Source organism: Mus caroli, unplaced genomic scaffold (assembly GCF_978045245.1).
Source record: "Mus caroli unplaced genomic scaffold, Mus_caroli_1 scaffold_15, whole genome shotgun sequence".
NCBI classification, from domain to species: domain Eukaryota; kingdom Metazoa; phylum Chordata; class Mammalia; order Rodentia; family Muridae; genus Mus; species Mus caroli.
Window position 1 is genome coordinate 35,769,880 of NW_028227270.1, and position 25,236 is coordinate 35,795,115.

At 40.0% G+C, this 25,236-nt stretch overlaps 2 pseudogenes; both read left to right on the top strand.

The window, feature by feature from the left end:
* Positions 1–9,006: 9,006 nt before the first annotated feature.
* On the top strand, positions 9,007–9,599 carry LOC110308607 (high mobility group protein B3 pseudogene; annotated as a pseudogene).
* An 8,784-nt stretch (positions 9,600–18,383) lies between these two features.
* On the top strand, positions 18,384–18,620 carry LOC147000880 (Nuclear RNase P; annotated as a pseudogene).
* Positions 18,621–25,236: the final 6,616 nt, after the last annotated feature.

Here is a 25,236-nt window from a genome sequence, read left to right on the forward strand (position 1 = left end):
TAGTCCTGAAGTGTTTCTCTAAGGACAGCATCTCCAGAGCTGTCAAACTCAATTCCTGTCTATAGCCACAGAAAGCTGCTCTAATAGGATCATGCCTTTGAGGAATGAAAATTCCAGACTTTAAAGGACATTATGGAGGTTTTCTTCCATAAGTATTCAGACGTAGTAGAACATTATGTAAATAATTCTGACTAGAAAATAGTTTAATAAGAATACCAACTTCCAAATTTGTTGTATTTTATACTTAGCAGACTCAAACTTTTCCATGATTGGAAATCTCCAACATTTGTCATTTAAATTTTTTAAGTTGGCCTCTTTGAATTCACTTAATAAATTAATAGTTCAAATTAAGTTTCTAAACATTGATTGCATATAAAAGAGCACACACCTTCCCATATTTCCTACATTTTAGAAACCTCTACTATAAATGCAAAGTTACTCCTTTTAAATCACTCCTATTAAGTCTATTAAATCTTTCCTATTGAAAAAGTATCTACAAGGAAAGATAAACTGATACCAATAAATTAGCTGTGTATCTCATGATTGTTAACACATAAAATAAATAGAATAGATCTTGAATTGTATATTTATAATATAGGGTACGTACTAAAATGGAGTAATATACTACATTTTTATAGAGACATTTATAAAAGATCTTTAAAGATGAAAAACTGCTGTGGAGAAAATAAAATACAAAAACTTTGAGAGGTTACTAGCTAGAAAAAAAATAAAACAGTACCATAGAAATAAATCTCTGCTTATAACATCAGTGTGTTAAAGTATTTTGTTCCAAAGAAACTATTCAAAGCAGATAAAGCAACAGAAGACTGGATGAGAAGGATCTCAGGAGCTCTTGTTGGGTCATCCACTTGCTTCCTTAAGTCCAGTTTACAGCACACAGGATGGCTGCCCCCTTCACTTGAATCACGGCTCAATGAGCAGAGCTCATCATGAAACGCTTCCAAGTGTGCCTAAGTTGTTTTCCTTTCCAACAGAAACAGACATGTAGAGATGTCATTTTCTGAACATCTCTACATTTAATGTGCTCCCTTCTCTTTCCTCCTCCTCTACTTCATCCTCCTTTTGCTCCTTCTCCTCTAACATTTTGGTATATGTGAACATTTTTCCACATTCCAAGCTAATTTAATCACTGTATGTAGAAAAATAAATTAGTAAAATATCAGATTGTTCAAAACAGATTCAGATATAAGTCCCATTCAAACCATTCTCAAATCATTTTCTTACTTTTTACTTCAAGTTGTCCATAAAGGCAGGTCTCTGACCATAATGGTTTCCTTTTCCTTGAGCATTGAAAGTGTTGTAAAAAACAATTCTCCATTCAAACCTTACTAAATTTTTTGTTATTGATCATTAAATATAAAACAAATAAATCCCAGATTCCTGGATTTTTTTCCAGGAGAATTGTAATTTTGATGCCACCCAGTGCTACATATTGAAATCTTATCTCAAAATACAGGGGAAAGATGATTTTTTTTTAAAGAAGTTGTGGCAATTCTATAGACTAGACAGAAACATGGATATTATGTGTTTAAAATGTAACTTTGCAAGTGAATGCTCTCTGTCTAAACAGTTTAAAGTCCAATAGGGCCAAAACTTTTAGCTGAAAAAAAAAATTTAATACCTCTGCTCAATTGGAATTCACTGCATTGATCTTATAGATGGAATGATAGATGGTCATGACCTTTAACAATTATTCACCCTAAATAACTATAGATGGTACCAATGTGACATCCAAATTCTCCCCAAATAACCTAGATGTATAGCAATAGGTTTTTTTCTTCACTGGTCTCAAAAATTCATGGCATATCAACCAAAATTATTTTACTCCTCTGCTCTGAAGCTGTACTCAGTTATTCTGAACATCTCATTAACTTAAAATTCTTTCTGTAATACGAACACAGAGATTTTTTTTTCTTATATATTTGGCAAACAATCCCAAAACCTAGCAAACACCTCACAAAGCAAGTAATCACACCTTAACAATTCATTATATCTTTCTTCATAAATAAACCAGGATTAAAAATGAACAAGAACAAGAACAAAATTTAAAAATACAATTTTTTAATGATTTAATACCACAGAAGAAACTAAATTAGAACTCTCATTCCTGAGTCCAAATCCACTGCCTAACCCCTACACTCAGGCACCCACCATACTCTTCCTTGTTTAAGACTCTGGGAAAAATACCTTCACCCTTGCTTCTATACAAGCATCGAAGGTGAGATTTCCTGACTTGGGCTTTTTTTTTTTGTCAAGAACTCAAGAGTTCCTCATGTTGGTTTATTAAAATGTGAAGAGCAATCTGTTCTCAAATGGCTTATATAATTATTTTCTTTAGAGTGCCACAGTGGAGCAATAAAGGACCTTACTCTGTTGTTAACCTAGATAAAACTAATATAATGTGGGAATGAAAGTGACCACAGAGCAGCAAAATCTATATTAGGATCTTTCTTAACTGTGTTCATTCTTTATCAAGAACATAGGATGGTTCTGGCATTATTAAACTCTATTAAGCAATATGACAGATGAAAAATTTTCTCTGTAATTAATTAGAGAAAGTGTTCAATAAATACTATTATCATCAATACACATTTCCAGTATTTTAACTACTATGACAAGATATCTCACAAAGGAAGTACACCCTTGGTTTTTATAGTAGTACAACTATACCGGCTGCAATGATATTTCTCTCTCTGTAAACAATAGCTTAGAATTTGTTTACCTCTTTGAAATTTAGTGACTTTTACCTTTGAGAACTGTATACTACATTAATTCATTCATGATATTGTATGCCACCTCCCTTCACAAACCACATACACATAAACATTACCATTAAATGGCTTAACAAATAGGAAGAAAGGATTCCACTTCTACCAGAAGATAAAATAAGTTTAAAATGTCACCACTTATTAACACTATATTTCACAAATGTTATGTTAATATTTTTCAAATGCACAACTGAAAAGATCAATCTGATTCATAGATATTTTAGGATATATGCAATTGTAATTCTAACACCCCTTACTTGTTAACACTTGTTAATGTTTTCTACATGAATATAGTGATCCAATCCAAAATACCAGTTGTCTTTTGAAACCTCACTTGGTATATCTTACAAAAAGAAAGCAAAACAAAAACTTGATCAACTTAAAACACACTATTTGAAAGTAGTCTGTTTCTGGACTTAATAAGTTGTATTATATCAAAGTCATTAAAACAATTTCCAACAAGAAGAGCCCTAGTCATGGAAACTTAAAAAACAATGTATCATCTGGCAGTCTTGGTTTTCACTCAAATTATTATTACAGGGAAGGGTTGCAGTTGAAAGTTCTTTCTCAAGTTACTAACATCTTTCTTTTTACAAAGTAAGCAAAACAGGAGAAGAAACACTTCAACATTAAAGGCATATGACTGGACATAAGCCCTAGTAATCAAAAAATAGAATAAAAACTGTCATGATTTTAACCTTTGCAATACATGTGGCATACTCCTTAGCCACTGATTTAACAATGACACCCACAGCCCTCTCGATCTGTGTGTGTGTGTGTGTGTGTGTGTGTGTGTGTGTGTGTGTAAAAATGCATCCTAGGTGGAGGGTGAGTGTGCACAAGCATATGTGTGCATGTGTTGGCTGGTGGTCAACCTCATATGTCATTCCTCAGGCACTGTGAACCTTGTTTTATGAGACAGGGTCTTTTTGTGCCAAAGCTGGTTGGCCAACAAACTCTAGGGATATGCCTGTCTTTTTCTCACCAGTATTTGGATTTCAAACACACATCATTCCTGCTGCTTGTTGGGGTTTTTTTGTTTGTTTGTTTGTTTTGTTTTTTTAATGTTAGTTTTAGGCATTAAACTCAGATTCTCTGTGTTTGCAGAACAAATACTTTACCAGCTGAGCCATCTGACTAACCCCCATTCTTTTTTTTTCTTTTCTTTTTCTTTTTTTTTTTTTTTTTTTTTTGGAGACAGGGTTTCTCCATGTAGCTCTGGCTGTCCTGGAACTCACTTTGTAGACCAGGCTGGCCTTGAACTCAGAAATCTGCCTGCCTCTGCCTCCCAAGTGCTGGGATTAAACATGTGTGCCACCACCGCCTGGCCTAACCCCTATTCTTATGTCTTTAGAAGGGATTGTTGAGAATTTTATTAGTGGGTGATGTAGATAACCCTAATATGGATGGACCAGTGTTTGCAAATTATAATCCCTAAACTTTCTGCTACCAAGACCACTGTAGTCATATACAGATTCTATCTTTAGAAGCCCAATCCAGCTGCCAGACAAAAAGAATATGCAATTACTAACAACCCTCATCACTCTCCCAGTCAGAATTCCATTGATGTAACTATTCTTCTGACTTCTAAAAAAATTAATAATAATAAAGTTTGCTGCTTTGTTTATTTAATTCATGAAATACAGAACAAAGTCTTCAAAAGATTTTACCTCCAATCAATGGACAGTGTCTTGGTACCCATGTTATTGAATTATGGAAAGGCTGGAAGAAGCTGAGGAGGAAGTCAACCCCATAGGAAGAACAGCAATCTCAACTAACCTGGACTCCTGAGATCTCTCAGACACTGAACCACCAACCACTACTCTCTGGTTCTTGGCCATCCACGCAGTGCCAAGAATGGATTCCTTCTCATGGAGTTGTTGACCTTAAATCAAGTCAAAGATTGGTTGGCCACTCCTACAAGTTCTGTACCATCATTGTCCTAGCATATTTTGCAGACAGGGCAGATTTTAGGTCAAAGGTTTTAGGGTTGGATTGGTGTTCATGCTTCTCCTTCAGTACCCTACAGAATTTCTTCCTACACTGAAGACACGAGTATGTAATGGGAAAGGCTAGATATTGGCAAAGCTGAACATCTCTATGTTCAAACAGTTGGATGTCTGTTGTCCTTGGCAACCAGGCCCACTGTCAGTATCCCAATAGCATCCCTTTGGCTTTACATCAGCCTCCATTGGTGAGTGATTTCTTTGGAATCCCCTTGGCCCACAACTCAGTTGAATGAGACCCAGTCCCACTACTGGTAGCCTTGTTAGGTGACAAAAAATAACCAATTGGCACACCGCATCCCCCACAATTAGGATCACTTTCATATATTTTAGAAAGTTTCCACTACACTAGATTTCCATATCATCTCACAAATTCCGCAATTCCAGCCGTCTCCCCCCTCATTTCATTCCACAACCATATCTTCCTTCTGTCTCCTCACCTGATCCTCCCAATCCTATACACAGATGCCCCCAATCTTCATGTAAAATATATTTTATTTTCCCCTCCCAGAGCAATCCATGGGTCCCTCTCTTGACCCTTCCTCTATATATAACATCTTTAGATATACAAATTGAAATGTATTATTACTTATTTTACTAATATTTGTCTAATATTCATTAATAAGTGAATATATATCATATTTATCTTTCTGAGTCTGGGTTACTTCAATCATGATGATTTATTCTAATTCCATCTATTTGCCTGTAAATTTCATGATGTCATTTTGTTTTAACAGCTGAACAATACTCCATTCTGTAAATGTACCACATTTTCTTTATAAAGTCTTCTGTTTAGGGACATCTAGGTTGCTTCCAGTTTGTGGCTTTTATTAACAGTGCAGCAATAAACATGGTTTGAGCAACTTTCCTTGTTGTAGGATGGAGCATCCTGTGGGTATATCCAAAAGTAGTATAGCTAAATCTTAGAGAAGATTGATTTCCAATTTTCTGAGGAACTGTCACATTTATTTCCATAGTGACTGTACAAGTTTGTACTCCTACCAGTAATGGGTGAGTATTCCCTTTGCTCCATATACTGTAATTGACCTTAGCCATTCTATCAGCAAATTGTCTTGTGTTGACTTTTGGTATACAGTTTGAGGATACAGTCAAGATCCTTTCCCTTTTAGTAAGTAACTATGATAGCTGCTTATAAACTTGATAGAACCTAAACTGACATGAGAGATGAGATTCTGGGCCTTCAGGGAAAATCTTGATTTACCTGAGGTGGGAACATCTACCCACTGTGGGTGGCATCATACCCTGGATGGGATCTTGAACTGCTTAATACTGAATACTTAATACTGAGTGGAGGAAGGTATCTGAGCAGCAGCAGTGTTCATCATTCTGCTTCCTTATTGTGGGTATGATATAAGCACAGCTGCCTGAAGCCCCTGCTGCTTTGATCTCCCTGCTTTGATAGACTCCAACATTTAACTGTAAACCACAATAAATCTTTTCTTATTTTTGGTTGATTTTTGTCAGAGTGTTTTATCACAACAACAGAAAACTGAAACTAAGACACTATGTATAACAACACCATTTAAGGAAAGATAAATAATCCCTGGGTGCACACAGCCAAGCATTTCTCGGAGTTTCTAAGAAATCAGCTAAACATGTGTACAGTGGTCTGCTTCTGCATTCTATGACCTTAGTAATTCATCCTACATCAAAACAATAGTGTTACTTATGTGTCATCGTACATTGAAAAATGTGGTTTATTGTGCAGTATTACTACATTTAAATAATGAATTATGTGGTATGTGCAATCTCTGTGAGTATAATTATTTCACAAGGTTGCACAAGTTTTGATTCTTAATTATGTATTAATTTATTCTTCTTTTTCTATTTCTTATAATCTATATATAAGAATACAAAATCTATAAACATTGTTATAAGTATGCAACTGCCTAATGTTTAAGTACAATTGAGCATATTTATGAGCTAAACCCTTTATATTTCCTTTATGGCAAACATTTTCAGAACCCTTTGTTCTTACAGCTTTTTTGAAATGTATAATACATTATTGATATATACCTGTATTAACTGTAATAAGCTACCAGATCACAGGACTTTGCTGTACTTAATCAAAAAGCATATAAGAAGAAACTCCTACATGTAAGTAAATAATATAATACAGTCCTAACATTGTGGGCATCAGTGATATGTACTTTCTTATTAATACTAAACGTGTTTTACAAGATAACTTATCTAACTAGTTGATGAATATGCAGTGATTTGTCCCTTAGACCAAATCTAGCCATAACTCTGTCAAAAAGCAACTAGCCACATAATTATGTGTGAAATCTTGATGGAATAGATTTATCTTGCACAATTTTGGTAATATTTTACATTATCAATGATTCCATATTCTACCTAGTGGTATGTAAATTACAATAATAAAATAAAATTCATTGAATATCGGAAAAAACATCTACCCTGAAAGAGCTCTTTTTAGTGTCTAGAAATTAGAAAATTGAGTCAATTTTCTTAGACAAGATCAGGCATGCTCCAAGTGGTATAGCCATAGAATGAGTCAGTTCTTTAATAAATCAAGAAAGGAAATTTAATAAATCTCATCCTTGGGCAAAAAGAGGAGAATAAAGTGAGTAGGACTTTATTAACTTTTCTGATTGCTTATAATCTTACATTTACTAGAAAATCAATTGCTCAATTTACTTTTGAGAACTGAGCCAGTTTTAACATGCCATGTAATTTCTTAAACTTCCATAAAAATATTACACATATTCATAGAATATAACATGATGATTCAATGCATGTATATATTGGGTAATGAAATCTAGGTAAACCCATCAGTGAGACATGGTATGACATATCTATACTCCCAGTACTTGGGAGACTCGGACAATAAAATTATATATTCTTGATAAGTACTATGTTCTACCTAGTATATATTTACATTATTAAACAAGGAAATTGACAGTTCACTCTTAATTAGTGCCATGTTCTACTTAATGTCATATCTAGTGTCTGCTTACTTTGTGAAGCATGGAAATTGACAGTTCGTTCGTAGCCAGCTTGAGCTACATAGAAAGATTCTGTCACCCCTGCCTCCAAAAAAAAAAAAAAAAAAAGGTAAAAAAAGGTAAATATATCATTGTCTGTAATTAAGTCTGATATAAGATCTCCAGTAAGCATACTCAGAGAACTGAATGCTTTTAACAGACTTTACTTTGGAGCAATACCTTTATGGGGTGGGAGAAATAGAATTAGTCAAAGGACATACTTCTTACACAGTAGGTTTCAATCATTCCTTAGGAACACCCTATAGCTAAGGTGGTACTTCAGAGATGTCTTGAATTAACAGACAGCCCTGACCTTACAGATTGATGAGGAGTTAGACATGGAAGGGGTTCTAACCAAACCAAGGGGGAAGTTCCATTGGTTAGGGGCAGTTGCAAGGGACATGCATGTATATGCTTCCAGCAAACAACATTCCCTTGGAAAACCATTTCCTCATTCCAGTAAATAGATCATGACTTAGTAAACTGTGGTACCCACTTGTCCCTTGTGCATCCACATGTTTCATAGGTAAGTCTACTCCATATGTAACCCTTCCTGGATTTGATTTGTCTCCTTATCTAAGAGAAATGATAGTGGAACAGACTTGAGACCCTACAAATTCAGCTGTGTTAGGAATCACCACCTCTGTCCAGCACTATCCATTCCATATGAACAGCAAGTACTTCTGCTAGCACAGGTAGGTCATTTGACAAAATGGACACAACTCTTTATCATTGAGATATCTGGATTTCTATGGATCATATTTTCAGGACATTATTTCTGATTATGCTACTTACTGATAACATAAATATCTCACCAAATTAGTTAGGTTCTAGTAATTTCTTCATTGACCACAGTATACATACAAAGAATTCTATCTCTCCCTAATTATCAAAAGAGTTTTGCATATCAGTGTAGTGAAAAGAGACATTTAACATAACCAGGGACAATGATAACCAAAAATTTAAGGTATAATGTGTTCCCTGGCAAGAACCAGAATCTTTCCTGATGATGCACATAACTCATAGCCCACTGGCCTCATGTGGTTACATGCGGCTGAATATACAAATTCATAAACTTACTTAAAACTTTCCAGCAGGCAGCTCTCATGGAGGCAGCTAGCCTGAGGCTGGGGAGTGCTGAGCCGCGCCTCTTGTGCCCTGTGCTTGCCCAGACTAGTGAAAAATACAGTCAGGATGGCTAAAGGTGACCCCAAGAAACCAAAGAGCAAGATGTCTGCTTATGCCTTCTTCCTGCAGACATGCAGGGAGAACATAAGAAGAAAAACCCAGAGGTTCCCCTCAGTTTTTCAGAGTTTTCCAAGAAGTGCTCTGAGAGATGGAAGACCATGTCTAGCAAAGAGAAATCAAAGTTTGATGAAATGCCAAAGGCAGATAAAGTATGCTATGATCGGGAGATGAAAGATAATGGACCAGCTAAAGGAGGCAAGAAGAATGACCCAAATGCCCCCAAAAGACCTCCATCTGGACTTTCCTTATTCTGCCCTGAATTCCGCCCCAAGATCAAATCCACAAACCCTGGCATCTCCATTGGAGATGTGACAAAAAAGCTGGGTGAGATGTGGAAGAACTTCAGTGACAGTGAAAAGCAGCCTTACATCACCAAGGCATCAAAGCTGAAGGAGAAGGATGAAAAGGATGTTGCTGACTATAAGTCTAAAGGGAAGTTTGATGGTGCTAAGGGTCCTGCTAAAGTTGCCCAGGAAAAGGTGGAAAAAGAGGAGGAGGAGGAGGAAGAGGAAGAAGAGGAGGAAGATTAATAAAAATTCTGTCTCCTTGTGAATACCTTAGAGGAGGAGAGCGCTGTGATTGAGACATCTCTTATTTGAGTTGTGTCTATTGCCCTTGTTAGCTTTAATTACAAAATTTGATCACGATCATATTGTAGTTTTTCAAAGTGTCAGTGGTTTACATGAAGTGGCCGGGGGTGTCAGGAGTGCCCTGAAACTGTATCGAAGTTGTACATAGCTCCAAACATTTTTAAAATGAAAAGGCACTCTCGCGTCCTCCTCACTCAGTGCACTTTGCTGTTGGTGTGACAAGGCATTTGAAGACGTTTCTGGCATTTTGTTCTCAACTCGTAAGGTAGGTTAACTATATGGTTATTGGCTAGAAATCCTGAGTTGTCAACTGTACATATCTATAGATTGTAAAGAGAACAAAACAACCCAGACAGATTCTTTTTTTTTTTTTTTTTTTTTTTTTTGGTTTTTCGAGACAGGGTTTCTCTTTATAGCTCTGGCTGTCATGGAGCTCACTTTGTAGACCAGGCTGGCCTCGAACTCAGAAATCCGCCTGCCTCTGCCTCCCGAGTGCTGGGATTAAAGGCATGCGCCACCACGCCCGGCTAAGACAGATTCTTGATCTTCCTTGTTTGGCGTGGAGGCTGTAAGGGGAAGATGTCTTTTGGAGGGGGCCATAGCTCAGGGTATGCACTGTGAGGCTGGATCTGTTGATACTGCAGTGGGCATCCATTTAGCTTCAGGTTGTCTTGGTTTTGTATATAGTGGCATAGCGTTCTGCTGACATTCTCAGTTGTGGAAAGGGGGGAGGGTTCGGCTGGCATGAGAAGTGTTTGGAGTTTTTTCTTTAGTTAAGTGCAGTAGGTTTTAAACTTTTTAAAGAAACTGTAGAACTCATGGTTGTCAGCAAAGCAAAGAACTTCTGCATCAATGGAAGTTCAAGAACCCTCTGGACCTAAACTCAATTTGCAACATTCTGTTATTTTTTTTTTTTTTTTATGTTTAGAATGCTGAAATGTTTTTTGAAGTTAAATAAACAGTATTACATTAAAAAAACCTTTCCAAAATGTTTTTGGTAACTTCTTTTTGTAGCATAATAATGCAGCTATTAAACATGAAATATGGGAGGAAAGATCATGTCACAGTGCAGTAAGATTGGATAAAGCATACCAGAGACATGTCTTAAATAGTAGAGGCAGAGGCAAACATTTCCTGGCCTGATAGTAAAAATTTTATATTGATTCATTTTTCACTAATTTAACAAAGCACCTATGGTGGTTTGAATATGCTTGGCCAAGGGTAGAGCATTATTAGAGGTGGCCTTGTTGGAGGAAGTATGTTACTGTGGGGATGGGCTACTCCTAGTCAAGTGGGAGTCAGTCTTCTGTTTGGCTCAGAACAAGGAACTCTCAGCTTGTCCAGCACCATGACTGCCTGGATGCTGCCATGCTTCGGCCTTGATGAGAATGGACTAAACCTTTGAACATGTAAGCCAGCCCCAATTAAATGTTACCTTTTTAAGAGTTACATTGGTCATGCTGTCTCTTCACAGCAATGAAACCCTAAGGAAAAAGTTGGTACCAGAGTCTGGGGTATTGTTGTGATAGGTCTGACCAAGCTTTTGTTTGGAAAAATATAGATTTAGGGACTTAAGATTTAAAAAGTAGTGGAAAGCTTTAAGTGGAGCTTAATGTGATATCCCAGTAGGAATATGAAAGACTTTGTTGCTGAGGGTGATTAGAATAAAGTAAGCCTGGCTCTAAAGATATTGTAGAACAAGGAAGTGTTCACAAATCCTGAAAGGCCAATAAGGAGCTGATCTCCTATGCAATAACACCCCAGTCTTTATTTACAAACTCCGACTGGGGCGTAATGCACCACTAACCCACAGGATCGTCTTGGTGAAGCCCCGACCTCTCATCAGCATAAGGATTTATAGAAAACAGCAAGCAAGGGTTGAGTATTTCTAGCCTGGTAAGCACCTCATTAGGAGGTTATTATGGCTTTTAACCCTATTGGCTGGTGCTGGGAGCCAATAGGATCTTTACCAGGTCAATAGTCCATTGCTTTTTCATCTGTCTTTCCTGAACTTTCTCTTTTATTAAACATTTTTTCTGTCATCATAAAGTCATTAAGTCTCTCGGACTCTTTTCTTTTAACCTCTTAACCCTCCTGAGTTGCTTTTTTGTTGTTGTTCAGTTTTTTGTTTTGTTGTTGTTTTGGTTTGGTTTGGTTTGGTTTGGTTTGTTCTGTTTTTATTGGGTTTTTTGTTTTGTTTTTTGTTTTTTGTTTGTTTTTGTTTTCTTTTTTTCTTAATATACAGTGCTGCCTGGTTTATAAAAGCTAGACCTGTTGCTGGTTTTACTCTGGAGTATCTCTATAACCCTTTCTATGGAAGCTGTGGAACTTTCATTTTTTTTCTCTAACATCTTATTTATCTTTGGTGGGCTATCTTATAGCCACTTTGAGACTTGCCAACAGAGACCAGTGTTAAGACTTAGAGTCTCTACTTACCTTTAGCAGTGTTGAAGTTCCAATATGAGTGGGTTTAAGGGAAAGCCAGCATCAATGGCTGCTTGGTGAGTTCTCCCATGGGTTCCCCTGTGGGGCCAGGAACCAGCTTCCTGATCCAAATCTAGATTATTTTTCTCTCTTTTTTTGTGTGATTAAGAGAGCCTGCAAAAGCTTCTGGTAGTCATCCCAAGTGAGATGGTGGGTGAAGAGGACTGTTTCCAAGAGATTAATTACTGAAAAGGGGCATTTCTGAATTCTCTAGTTATAACAGGTCACTAGCGGCAAAGGGACAATAGTGATGGGGTTCGTTTCCTTAATCACCAAATATTCCTGATGCACACAAGGGCAGGAAGACAGACTCAGGCTCAGGAGGCAGCCCCCAGTGGCTTTGTTTCCCTGGAGCATGTCTCTCCTCCCCTGCCTACAGTGGGACTGCCTATGACAGAGCTGCCATTCTGCCTGAGGGGTTGAATAAGGTGGGCCTGCCTGTTGTCTGGGAGAAAAAGTTTTCCTATGGTGACAGAAAGATTGAGTTCCCTAGTTTTAACATAGGAGAATTGAAGGAGTTGGTCCCATGTTAAATGCTCATCAAAATGTTTTCCGGTAACAAAGACAAAATGACAAAATACAAGAAAAATTCCAAGCACTCTGTCCTACAACATGCCACCAAAAAAAAAAACCCAAACAAACAAACAAACAAACAAAAACCAAACAGAAAGTGATGCTCATATATATGAAAAGAAACTCATCTCTTCTTGTCTGTCAGAAAGGAATAAAGTAATGAGATTGGTGGGTGCCTTTGGTTCTCTCAGCCCATGCCCACCCCAGACCAGAACTCAGAACATTTTCTGGTCCCTCATGGCCAAGGTTCCTTGGCACATCTGCATTGACCTGTCCAGCCACAGATCCAGATTTAAGTCCCTTTTTTCAGAACAGAATTACAGAAGTGTCATCACTCAGTGTTTATGAACTGACAAAGACACAGACAGGAATTTCCATACATAAACACATGGACAGACTCACAGACTCAGACACACATTAGCAGTATTAAGACCCTCTGGGTTGGGTCCTGGAGGCCTTGGAGTTTCCACACAATACACTAAAATGTTATGCCTTCCTGCTGTGTCAGTGTTGGTGGGGAGCCCAAGCAGGATCTCTAATGTGATTGCATAGGAATCTGCTCTTTGATGGTCTTTTGGGGTTCACAAATGTTTACTGGATCAATAGTGTCGCTACTGTCTCCGACCAGCAGAAAAGAAGAGACGAAACCAATGTCCTTCTCAAGGCAGTTTATTCAGGATCTTCACAAATGTGTAGGAAAAAGAAGAATGCCCCGAACTCTCTCGGCCATCCCCCTTTTTCCCCTCCTGTCCACTCCACCTCACCCCAGTCCAGGTAGGCACAGTTCATTGGCTCAGGACTACATTCGTCACATCATCCAATCTTACGTCGTGGTGCATCTGTGCAATGCAGCTCAAGGTACGTGGCTATCTTGAGGGATATGAGGAAGTCAGGTGCCAGTCATAAGACTTGGCAGCAGTCCCAGGCGCCATCTTGGGGCCGTGGCCACACCCGCTCCTCACACAATAGTATCACAGGAGTAGAATATTTGTATGTGGCTGAGAGAATGCTCTTGTGATATTTTGATGAAGAATGTACCTATTTTTTGTCAGAAGAGCATGCCTTGGGCTAAGGTGAAGAGAGTCAAATTAATTGCATTGACAAAGGATGTATCAAAACAATCCAGTTTAGACTTTGCTATTGTTTAGTCTCATGAAGAACTTTTTGATTTTATGTTGCAAGTTTAGAGAGAGAAAGCACAAAATGTCTGACTCAAGTAATAAAAGGGCACTAGGAAGTACAATGGAACTGAATTCTATGTTCAAGAAGATAAACAGATTAAGACAGTGGTGACTTCGGTGCAAGATCCCACCCAGCTAAGCTTATTGTTTATATATTTGCATTTGAACAAGGAATAGTTATATCTTGTTAGGCATTATTACTTGGTCGTTGTTTTCATTTGGACTTTTAATCTGAAATGAACTACAATCCAGAATTGGAGAGCACAACTGTGATGCAGATCTTGAGGCTGAAAGACACAGCCTTTTGATCCAGATCTTAAGGAACAGTGGCCAAGAAAAGCTTAGTACTAGGCATAGTAGTGCACATCTTTAATCCCAGGAGAAAGAAGCAAGCAGATCTCTGAGTTCAAGGCCACTCTTGAACAAAGAAAGTTCTAAGTAGAGAAAAGCTTAGAATCCCAGAAATCAGAAAACAAAAGTATGCAGATCTCAGTGTTCAAGGTCAGTTACAAGAGCAAGTTCCAAGACAGCCAAGCTTAGGCAGTGAAGGAGTTGGAAAACAAAGTTGGTGATAATGTAATAAAAGAAGGGGGGCATGTTCCAGCTCCAATAAGCAGAAGAACTTGGCACCTCCAGTCATGTGTCTGTGGCTTTAGAATAAAAATAGAAGGGTCTGCTTGGACAATTGATGCAGGTTTGCTGAAGCTAAGAAATTAGTGGTGATTACAGAGACAAAGTTTGGAGCTGTGATGAAAGGATGGACCATCTAGAGACTGCCATATCCAGGGATCCACCTCATAATCAGCTTCCAAATGCTGACACCATTGCATACACTAGCAAGATTTTGCAGAAAGGACCCAGATATAGCTGTCTCTTGTGAAACTATGCCGAGGCCTAGCAAACACAGAAGTGGATGCTCACAGTCAGCTAGTGGATGGATCACAGGGATCCCAATGGAGGAGCTAGAGAAAGAAAGTACCCAAGGAGCTAAAGGGATCTGCAACCATATAGGTGGAACAACATTATGAACTAACCAGTACCCGGAGCTCTTGACTCTAGCTGTATATGTATCAAAAGATGGCCTAGTAGTCCATCACTGGAAAGAGAGGCACATTGGACATGCAAACTTTATATGCCCCAGTACAGGGGATCACCAGGGCCAAAAAAAAATGGGAATGGGTGGGTAGGGAAGTGGGGGGGAGGGTATGGGGGACTTTTGGGATAGCATTGGAAATGTAATTGAGGAAAATATGTAATAAAAAATATTTTGAAAAAAGAAGAGATAAGCATCAATGAGGTGAAATCTGGGAAATGTTTTCTGAGAGACAAAGAAAATGTGTTCCAGAGTTCCAGAGGTACCAAGCTTGTACCTCATGCTGAAGCTGGACTTGGTAATGTGTAAAAATCACTAAGATGGTGCTGGCATTGAAGGTATGAGGGGGTCCTGGAGAGCAGCAGAGGCTTGACACTATAAGAGGCCAGGGAAAGCCATTGGTGATTGTTGTCAGATTCAGTTGACAGCCCAGGACTGAAGGGGTCATGAAAAGAAGTTGACACCACAGAAAGAGCCTATGAAAGGTGATTGATGAAGCTTAGCAGAAGACCCCAGTGTTTTGGAGATGCCAGTACCATGTGACAACTACCAAGAACAGCAACAGCAGTGGAATGGAGTCAACTAGAGCCTAGACAACTACAGAAAGCAGAGCTGGAGATGTAAGCAAGCTCTTTGAAGGAGCCAAGAAGTAATGGTAACACCCACAGTCTATAGCAGTTTCAACAATATTAAAAGCCCAAAGTTCAAAGACTTTTCTGAGATTCATTCAATCATTTAATTCCATATAAAGTCAAAATCAAAAAGCATATCACATAACTCCAACATCACAGGATATATAATACCATTCTAAAATGGCTCTGCCCCACAGTTACCTGGCAATAGCCAGGAGAGCCTGACCTACTATAAAAGAAGTGGTTGCTCCTCAACACTCAATTATTCTCTCTGACTCTCTTCTCTCCCTGACTCCCTTCTCCCTCTCTCCTCATTCCCTTTCTGCCCCTCCCACTCCACATGTTCCTGGGCCAGCCTCCTCTCTCTCTCTCTCTCTCTCTCTCTCTCTCCTTCTCTGTCTCTACTTCCTTCTCAACTCCCCTTCCCATGCCCTGCTCTTGCCAGGTAACTGTGAGGAGGAGCCAGAAGGAATGCTAACAAAGGGGACTCTTGAAGTTGGACTAAATGTATTTTTATTTACTATGGTTAGATATGACCCTCATAGACTCATGTGTTTGAACAAGCACATGCAGGCTTAGCAGTGGAATATAGTGGTTTGAATATGCTTGGCACAAGGAGTGGTACTATTAGGAGGTGTGGCCTTGTTGAAGTAGATATGGCCTTAATGGAGGAAGTGTGTATCTGTAGGGGTATGCTTTGAGACCCTCTTCCTAGTCAAGTAGGATCCAATTGTACTGGCTAGCTTTGTGTCAACTTGACACAGCTGGAGTTATCACAGAGAAAGGAGCTTCAGTTGAGGAAATGCTTCCATGAGATCCAACTGTAAGGCATTTTCTCAATTAGTGATCAAGGGGGAAAGGCCCCTTGTGGGTGGGACCATCTCTAGGCTAGTAGTCTTGGTTCTATAAGAGAGCAGGCTGAGCAAGCCAGGGGAGGCAAGCCAGTAAAGAACATCCCTCCATGGCTTCTGCATCAGCTCCTGCTTTGTGACCTGCTTGAGTTCCAGTCCTGACTTCCTTCAGTGATGAACAGCAGTATGGAAGTGTAAGCTGAATAAACCCTTTCCTCCCCAACTTGCTTCTTGGTCATGATGTTTGGGCAGGAATAGAAACCCTGACTAAGACACCAATCTTCTTCTGTTTGGCTCAGAACAAGATGTAGAACTGTTAGCTCCTCCAGCACCATAACTGCCTGGATACTGCCATGCTTTCTGACTTGATGAGAATGGACTGTACCTCTGAACATGTAAGCCAGGCCCAATTAAATGTTGCCTTTTACAACAGTTGCCTTGGTCATATTGTCTCTTCACAGAAATGGAAACCCTAAGACAGTACCCAAGGTTAGATCACTTTTTGAAGCAAATGATTTGTTTAGCTCACTGTTCTGGGAAGACTATGGGTATCATCTTATATCAGGTAAGGACTTTGTGGGTAGATAGTAAACAATGGCAAAATCAAGCATGTGAGGAAGCCAAGAGGGTCAGTCCAGCTCTTTCTGTTTTCTTATAAGTAACATATCACTAATCTTGTAGCTAATGATATGAATGCAAAAACCCTTTCATGAGTTCTTGAAGGCCCAAAAGAACTGTGAACCCAGTTTAATTATGATGTTCTGAGGATCATAACCTCTGTAGGGATGAAAGTAGCAGAATAACCTCCATTTTGTTTTTAACATTCCCTTCTAAGTTAATTTTCCCCCAGAGAGGCATGACCCCATGCTTGAGGTCTGGGAAAAAAATCACAAACTGTCCCTGACAATTGCAAAATAGACACAACAGCTGCAGCTAGCTGATAACAACAGAGTGGGCTAAGAAAACACAAGTTGTTCCCAGGTCAAGATGTTCCTTTAGATATGTGCTCCTTCTTTGTGGTTTAACCAGGTACTATAAACCAATTAGTTTAAAAGTCAATATTCCTTTACTATCTTACCCAATCATGTAAGGCCAAGGCTCAGAAACCCCTGCTTGCAGTATTTTTCCTTTATAAACCCCCTTTCCTTAGACCTTGAGGCCACTCTCCTATCCTGTTGCATCAGTAAAGTTTGTGGCCCAGGCTCAAGCCTGAATAAAGACTCATGTGCATGCATCAGAGTTGTGGTTCCTGGTGGTCTCTTTGGGTTTTTTGTCATCTGGGCACAACATTTTGTGCATTGGACGGGAAACTCCAAAGCCACCAGGACCCAACCTGCAGGGTCTCAATACTGGTATGTCTGAGTCTAAATGTCCATGTGTCCATGAAAATTTCTGTCTTTGTCTGCCTATGTGCCTGTGTGGTACCATAATTATTCTGTTCAGAATAATTTTGTAATTCTGTTCTTAAGAGGCCTATTCTGTATTTTGTGGCAAAATAAAAACTAAAAATAAAAATGATAAGGGCAAATGTAGCCAGTGGGGCTTGGGAGACATTCCAAAGTCATAGGGTACGAAGTCCCCCTGGTGTTTCTGGGAAGAAAAGAACAGATGTAGAACCCCACTATAAGCCATCCTGTCTGTTTTCTCTGTTGGCTAGTTTTCATCACCCACTTACAGCTGTCTTCTCTAGACCACTGAAGTGCCCTGGGCAGGGACAAACAGGGAGACCCAGGTCCTAGACCTGATGTGAGCTGTTGGTGCACCCTGGTGGGCATGCACACCCAAACACCCTTTTCAGCGAGTCCCACGGGGCCCTCCCTGCCTGCTGCCAGGCACAAGGAACCTGACCAGGTCCACTGCAGGTCTGGTGGCATGGCTGGTACAGGTGCATCCCCCTCCCCCTCCACAGGGCACAGGTGCAACACACACAGTTATCCAGAGCCCCTAGAAAGGTTTAAGGCTGGGGCCAATTGCAGCCCTAACCGAGATCTCCCTGAGTGAGGAGGTGTATACCCAGAAAGCAGGACTCCACTCGTGGACAGATTGAGCAGGAGACACTCCAAGTGGGTAGATGTATCTCTCACCAGAGGTTGGAACAGACTCCTGGTCACTCAGTAAATGGTTACCCTTCTTGCCAGGAGAAGTGCTTGCTCCCTGTCTGAACAGATATAGTCTCTAAGTTGTGAAGAGAAGGTCTCCAATGACACTGTTCTGCCACACTCAGCCCACTAAGAAGCAACAACCACTCCCTTCCATGCACCTGAGAGTACTCAGTGCAATCACCTACCCAGAGCTCTTGCAGGTTCTCTTCACCACCGACAAAGGCCAAGAAACTGGTTCTTGGCCCCATAGGGGATCCCATTCTGATTGGGACTTCAACATAGATGAAGGAGCAGGGTGTCTCTAGATCTATGGCCAGGCTCAGTTGGCCTCAGCAATAAGTTGGCTAAGGTATAGACATGATGTTAGGCACAGAACTGATGAAAGTCCAGCAGCATTTCTTGAATGGGTCATAGATGGTTTTTCCTGCTATACACAAATAGAACTTGGAAAAACAGAAAATTCTAGCATGGCTTTTTATCAGTTCCTTGCTTTTATCAAGCAGTCAAAACTAGACATAAGGAAGAAGCTACACAGACAAGAAAGATTAAGAAAAAAGTTGTTGAGGGATCTAGCGGAAGTTGCGGAGAAGGTATAATACAAAAGGGAAACTGCAGAAGAAAAGCACATTAAGACAGGAAAGACATGGAATAGAGAGATTTGGCCAGAGTCCTTCTAACCAACAATGCCTCAGATCCAGGAAAAGTATATGCTAGCTCCAACGGATTGCCAGAGGAAAGGAGTCTATAGGAGGTTGCCAACTACCATTGGGTAAGAATCAGTGTTTTTACTGAAAAAAAAAAAAGTCATTGCCCAGAGGAAAAAGTCACAGGCTAAGGTCATGTTTGAAGGGAAAGAAGAAGATTGAGGGAGGTGGGGCTCAGAACCCATCCCTAAACACAGGGTAACCCTTAGAGTGGATGGAATCGGGGCCCAGGACTCCAGGGCAGAGGTCAGTATGTTGGTCCACACAGGTCCCCTCCCCTGCTCTAGGGTCTGGAGATTTCCTGGTAGATACCATAACTCAACATTTGGTACTCCTGAAGTAAAAGGGGCCAATGTGCTCCAAAGTGTCCTGGATCTAAGGGGCCACAGGTACTAAGCAATATTCATGGACTACCCGAAGATCAATAGACTTGAGAATAGGATGGGTAACCAATTCATTAATGGTTATTCCTGATTTGGGAGAAAGTTGTTAGCAAAGATGAGAGCTCAAATTCATTTCAAACCTGAAGAGATCTAATTACTAGATATTGGAGAGGCAAATTTGCTGAAAGAGAAGGAAACAGAAAGTGAGCTATTCCAGAGCTGGTCATGGAGGCATACAGCTGGTAGCTGGTCTCTGGTCTCCAGCAGGCCCCATCCACCCTTGTTTTCCCACCTTCTTGGCATACACAGACCCCCCCTTGGGGCAGGGGTGAAGTTGGAAGCAGTAATTGGATCAGTGGCCCAAGTAGTGGCGTGATAGAGTGCTGTCAACCTCCCCTTCTTGAGCAGCTTCCTTCCTCCTCCAGAGGCAGAATGTGGCAGAGCTCCATGGCTGATAATGTTGCAATCTCAGCTAGGGCACAAACAAGCAGTTAGAATTCCTGAGTTTTACGCAGATGGCCTATGGCCTCAAATTTAAAGTGCCTAAAGGTATCTTTAGTCTTTGAACCTTGATTAGAGCTAGGGCCATGGAAATGACCAGTGGCTTATTTATCAAAGAAACTGGACCCAATGGCAGCAGGATGCCCAGTTTGCCTGTTTACTATTGCAGTCACAGCACTGTTGATTAAAGATGCAGATAAACTAACTTTGGGACAGAATTTGTTTGTGAAGACACCCCATGTTATTGAAGGGGTACTCAATCAGCCTCCTGATCAATGGCTCAGTAATGCCCACAGGACTCATTATCAAACTCTACTAATCAAACCTAGCCAAATTATTTTCCAGCCTACTGTTTCCCTGAACCCTGCAACTCTCCTACAAGATTCTGACTTGAACTGTCCACTCCATCAATGTGAAAAGCTACACAGTTACACAGTACCAGACCTGACTTGAGGGACTGTCCTCTGATAGAGGCAGAGTGGACCTGGTTTACAGATAGGAGCAACTTCATCCATGAGGGTCAGAGGAGAACACGGATGGCAGTGACTACAGAAACAGAGGTATTCTGCCTCATTCTCTTCCTCCAGGCACTTCAGCTCAAAGGGCTGAGCTAATAACAGTAACACAGGCCCTCATCATGGAGAAAAGACTGGCTGTTAACATCTACACAGAGAGCTAGCATGCATTTGCAACTGTTCATGTGTATGGAGCCATTTACCAACAAATGAGGGCTCCTAACAACAGAGGGAAGAACTACAAAAAATAAAGATAAAATTCATAAAATTCTAAACTCCTTAACGCCTCCTGGCTGAAAAAAAAAAAAAAAAAAAAAAAAAAAAGCAATCATCCATTGCCTAGGACACCAAAAAGGAACAGCACCAGTGGCTAGAGGTAACAACCTGGCTGACAAGGCTGCTAAGGAGATAGCCTTACAGGAAAGAACCACCTCTGTGTTCTACTTGAACCACCCAATCCTAACCTGCCAGACCAACCAGTCTGCACAGAGGAAGAAATTAAATGGGCTCAAAACCAGCCCATAAGTCAATAATGTCTAGAGGGCTGATGGCAATCAACTAAAGGTAAGCTAATATTACCTACCTTTTTAGAAAGAACTATTCAAAAAAAAAATCCACAGAGTCACCTACATGGGTGTCAGACAAATGACAGATGTGGCCAGACAATCAAAACTGACTTTCAAGGATATACAGAGCACTCTTGAAAATATAGTGAAAAATTGTAAAGCCTGCCAACTGACAAATACTCCCAGCAACCCCAAACATCCAGGTTCCCGACTTCAAGGTAAAAGACCAAGGGCCTACTGGAAAATTGATTTTACAGAAGTCAAGCCAGGAAGGTACAGTTACAAGTATCTGCTGGTGTTTGTAAAAACTTTCTCCAGGGACAGAGGCATTCCCAACAAAGGCTGAGACAGTAAAAGTGGCCAAAGAATTGCTGGAGGATATCTTAACAGGGTATAGATTTCCTCATATGATAGGATCAGACAATGGTCTGATATTTGTGTCCAAATTAAGTTAGGATGTAGTAAAATTCATTGTGGTAGATTGGAAATTATATTGACTCCAAAGTTCAGGGCAGCTAAAAAGAATAAATAAAACATTAAAAGAGACCTTAACTAAATTAGCCTTAGAGACTGGTGGCCACTCGGTGATGCTCCTTCCCTTTGCCCTATATCAAGTAAGAATTCTCCTTACCAAATGGGACTAACCCCCTTTGAGATCATGTATGGTATTCCAGCCTTTGCTGTATACAGCCTGCAGTAAGCAGCCATTGCTGAACTGGAAGATGATTTAATATTTAGGGTCAGTCAGAGCTACTCTCCTGGTGGTTTAACCAGGTACTGTAAACCAGTAAGTTTAAAAGCCAACATTCCTTTATCCTCTTACACAAACATGTAATGCCACAGCTTGGAAACCCCCACTTGCAGGGTTTGTTTATTTTCCCCCTTTAAAAGCTCCCTTTCTCTAGACCTTAGGGCCGGTCTCCTTTCCTGTTGACTCATTAAGGTTTGTGGCCCAAGCTTGTATGCTTGCATTGAACTTGTGGTTCCTGGTGGTCTCTTTGGGGGGTTGCAATTTGAACAAAACACCTCTGCCTAGCTTCTGTACCTTAACAATTATACCACCTCTAACATCCCTAAATCCCCAGTAGTGACCAATCTTAAAGTATTTGAACATGAAAAAACAACCCACAACAACAGCAACAGCCCACTCTAATTTCACCTGTTGTTTCCAACATCAATGTAGTCTCACCACTAGAAACATACACCACTGATGTGGAGTATATCTACTACTCATACCCACTAAATTCAGCATCTATCTCATTGGAAAGTATTTCCAAGGTTATAAATGCTTAGTGCTTTGTTGGGAAACCCAGTTACTTAAGGCCTAAGTCAACCATGTCCAGATAGCTGAGCTTGGTGCAAAATGGAGGACTCACTTTCCCAGCAGGGATTCCTTTTCTCTACCTTATCTGGGAAACCCCAACTCCCACACTCTATCTGAGGAATGTCATGTAATCCTTGGTGAAGTTATAGGTTCAACTTCTTGGAATACTTCTCCATGCAAATGAGGTATCCCCATTTAAGCCTGAGCCAATGAAACTTCACCCTAGGAAAAAATCCCTTCTCACTTTTTAAGGTTTATATAGTCCATGTTTATCCTGAATAAAGCACAAGCTTTTTCATTGAACCTCATCTAGAATAGCTACTTCATCAAATAGCATCTAAAGGACCTGTAGTACTGACATCTCCTCGACCCCACCCCCATCCAACCCCCAGGCATTCACTGCCAGACCAAGATCCTACCCCACCTTTCTGGACATCATTCCATCCTTCACTGCCTGGTGTTCCTCAGCAAAGGCTTCTACAGGCATTTATGAACCACTCTACCCTCAGATAAAATATAGCTTTTCAATGCTTTACTGTTACACAATTAGATGTAGCTGTAATATTTTGAGCCAGCTCCCTTGTTTTGTTTCCCATCCAGAATCTAAGTTACTTCAATGGGTAGATGTGCTACAGAGAAAGAGATGTATGCAAGTATCTCTCAGGGTTGTTTCAGTCTTTTTTTTTATTAGATATTTCATTATATACATTTCAAATTTCAAATGCTATTTCAAAAGTTCCCTATGTCCTCCTCCCGACCTTCCCTCACCCCCACCCACCTACTCCCACTTCTTGGCCCTGGCATTCCCCTGTACTGGGCCATATAAAGTTTGCAATACCAAGGGGCCTCTCTTCCCAGTGATGGCCAACTAGGCCATCTTCTGATACATATGCAGCTAGAGAAATGAGCTCTGGGGGTACGGGTTAATTCATATTGTTATTCCACCTATAGGGTTGCAGAGCCCTTCAGCTCCTTGGGTGCTTTCTCTAGCTTCTCCATTGGGGGCCCTGTGTTCCATCTTATAGATGACTGTGAGCATCCACTTCTGTATTTGCCAGGCACTGGCATAGCCTCATATGAGACAGCTAGAACAGGGTCCCTTCATCAAAATCTTGCTGGCATATGCAATAGTGTCTGGGTTTGGTGGCTGATTATGGGATGGATTCCTGGGTGGTGTCTCTGGATAGTCTTTAACCTATCAAGAACTGTCATTCAATTTGTATTCATTTGTGCTGGAGAGTAAAATATGTAGAGTATTCATTTACATTGTCATGTTTACATGTTTTACATCCAGCATATTTAGGTGGTTTCTACCAGCTTGAGAAGCTAGATAAAGTGCACTAGATACATTGAGAATTAATAATGGGTAAATTAATATACATATAATATATATACTAAAATATATATCATACTAAATTTTATATATATATATATATCATACTAAATTTTAAAATAAAAACTCAGAATCTCAACAAAATTCTAGAAGATGTATGGTTTAAACAAAAGTCCTTTTTTTATATCTGTCCTCAACTCCAAATTATCTGACTCTTCCTGTTTAAAAGCAGGGGAAAAGGTTGTAATACATAGGAAGCTTTGAGGATATAAATCTCTGGGCTCTGAAAAGATTATGGCTTTCCACACTACTCCCACCTCCTGAGACTCAGCAAATGCCTGGGGAAGGGATTTCAGAGTGAAGCTCACCAAACTGAGTCCTTCAAATAGCTTCAACTATCAGATATATACCTATGGATGAGGCCTTTCACAAAGCAGGTGTGAGGAGACTAGAAATGAAAGACACTCCTCAGCATGGTCCATGCATTGCCTCTGGCAAAGTTGCTTAAATCCCTACCACTCTTTCTCACCAAAAATAAAATAAACTATAACATTATAGGCTATGAATCACAATGCCAACAAAGGAAAACAACAGTGTGTAAACTTGCAAACTACACTGGAGAATAAATAGAAAATATGGCCAGCCAATAAGTGTGCTAAAAGAGGGAAGTGGGAATATTAAGAGTAAAATATTAAGCACTTAAGAATATTCAAGAGTCACATCCCTAGGAGCTGGCAGGCACTGGCAATTGCAATGTGGGTGTGTTTTTTTTAATTTTTAATATTTTTTATTACATATTTTCCTCAATTACATTTCCAATGCTATCCCAAAAGTCCCCCATAGCGCCCCCCACTTCCCTACCCACCCATTCCCATTCTTTTGGCCCTGGCATTCCCCTATATTGGGGCATATAAAGTTTGCAAGTCCAATGGGCCTCTCTTTCCAGTGATGGCCGACTAGGACATCTTTCGATACATATGCAGCTAGAGACAAGAGCTCCGGGGTACTGGTTAGTTCATCATGTTGTTCCAACTATAGGGTTGCAGATCCCTTTAGCTCCTTGGGTACTTTCTCTAGCTTCTCCATTGGGAGCCCTGTGATACATCCAATAGCTGACTGTGAGGATCCACTCCTGTGTTTGCTAGGCCCTGGCATCATCTCACAAGAGACAGCTATATTTGGGTCCATTCAGCAAAATCTTGCTAGTGTATGCAATGGTGTCAGCGTTTAGAAGCTGATTATGGGATGGATCCCTGGATACGGCAGTCTCTAGATGGTCCATCCTTTCATCACAGCTCCAAACTTTGTCTCTGTAACTCCTTCCATGGGTGTTTT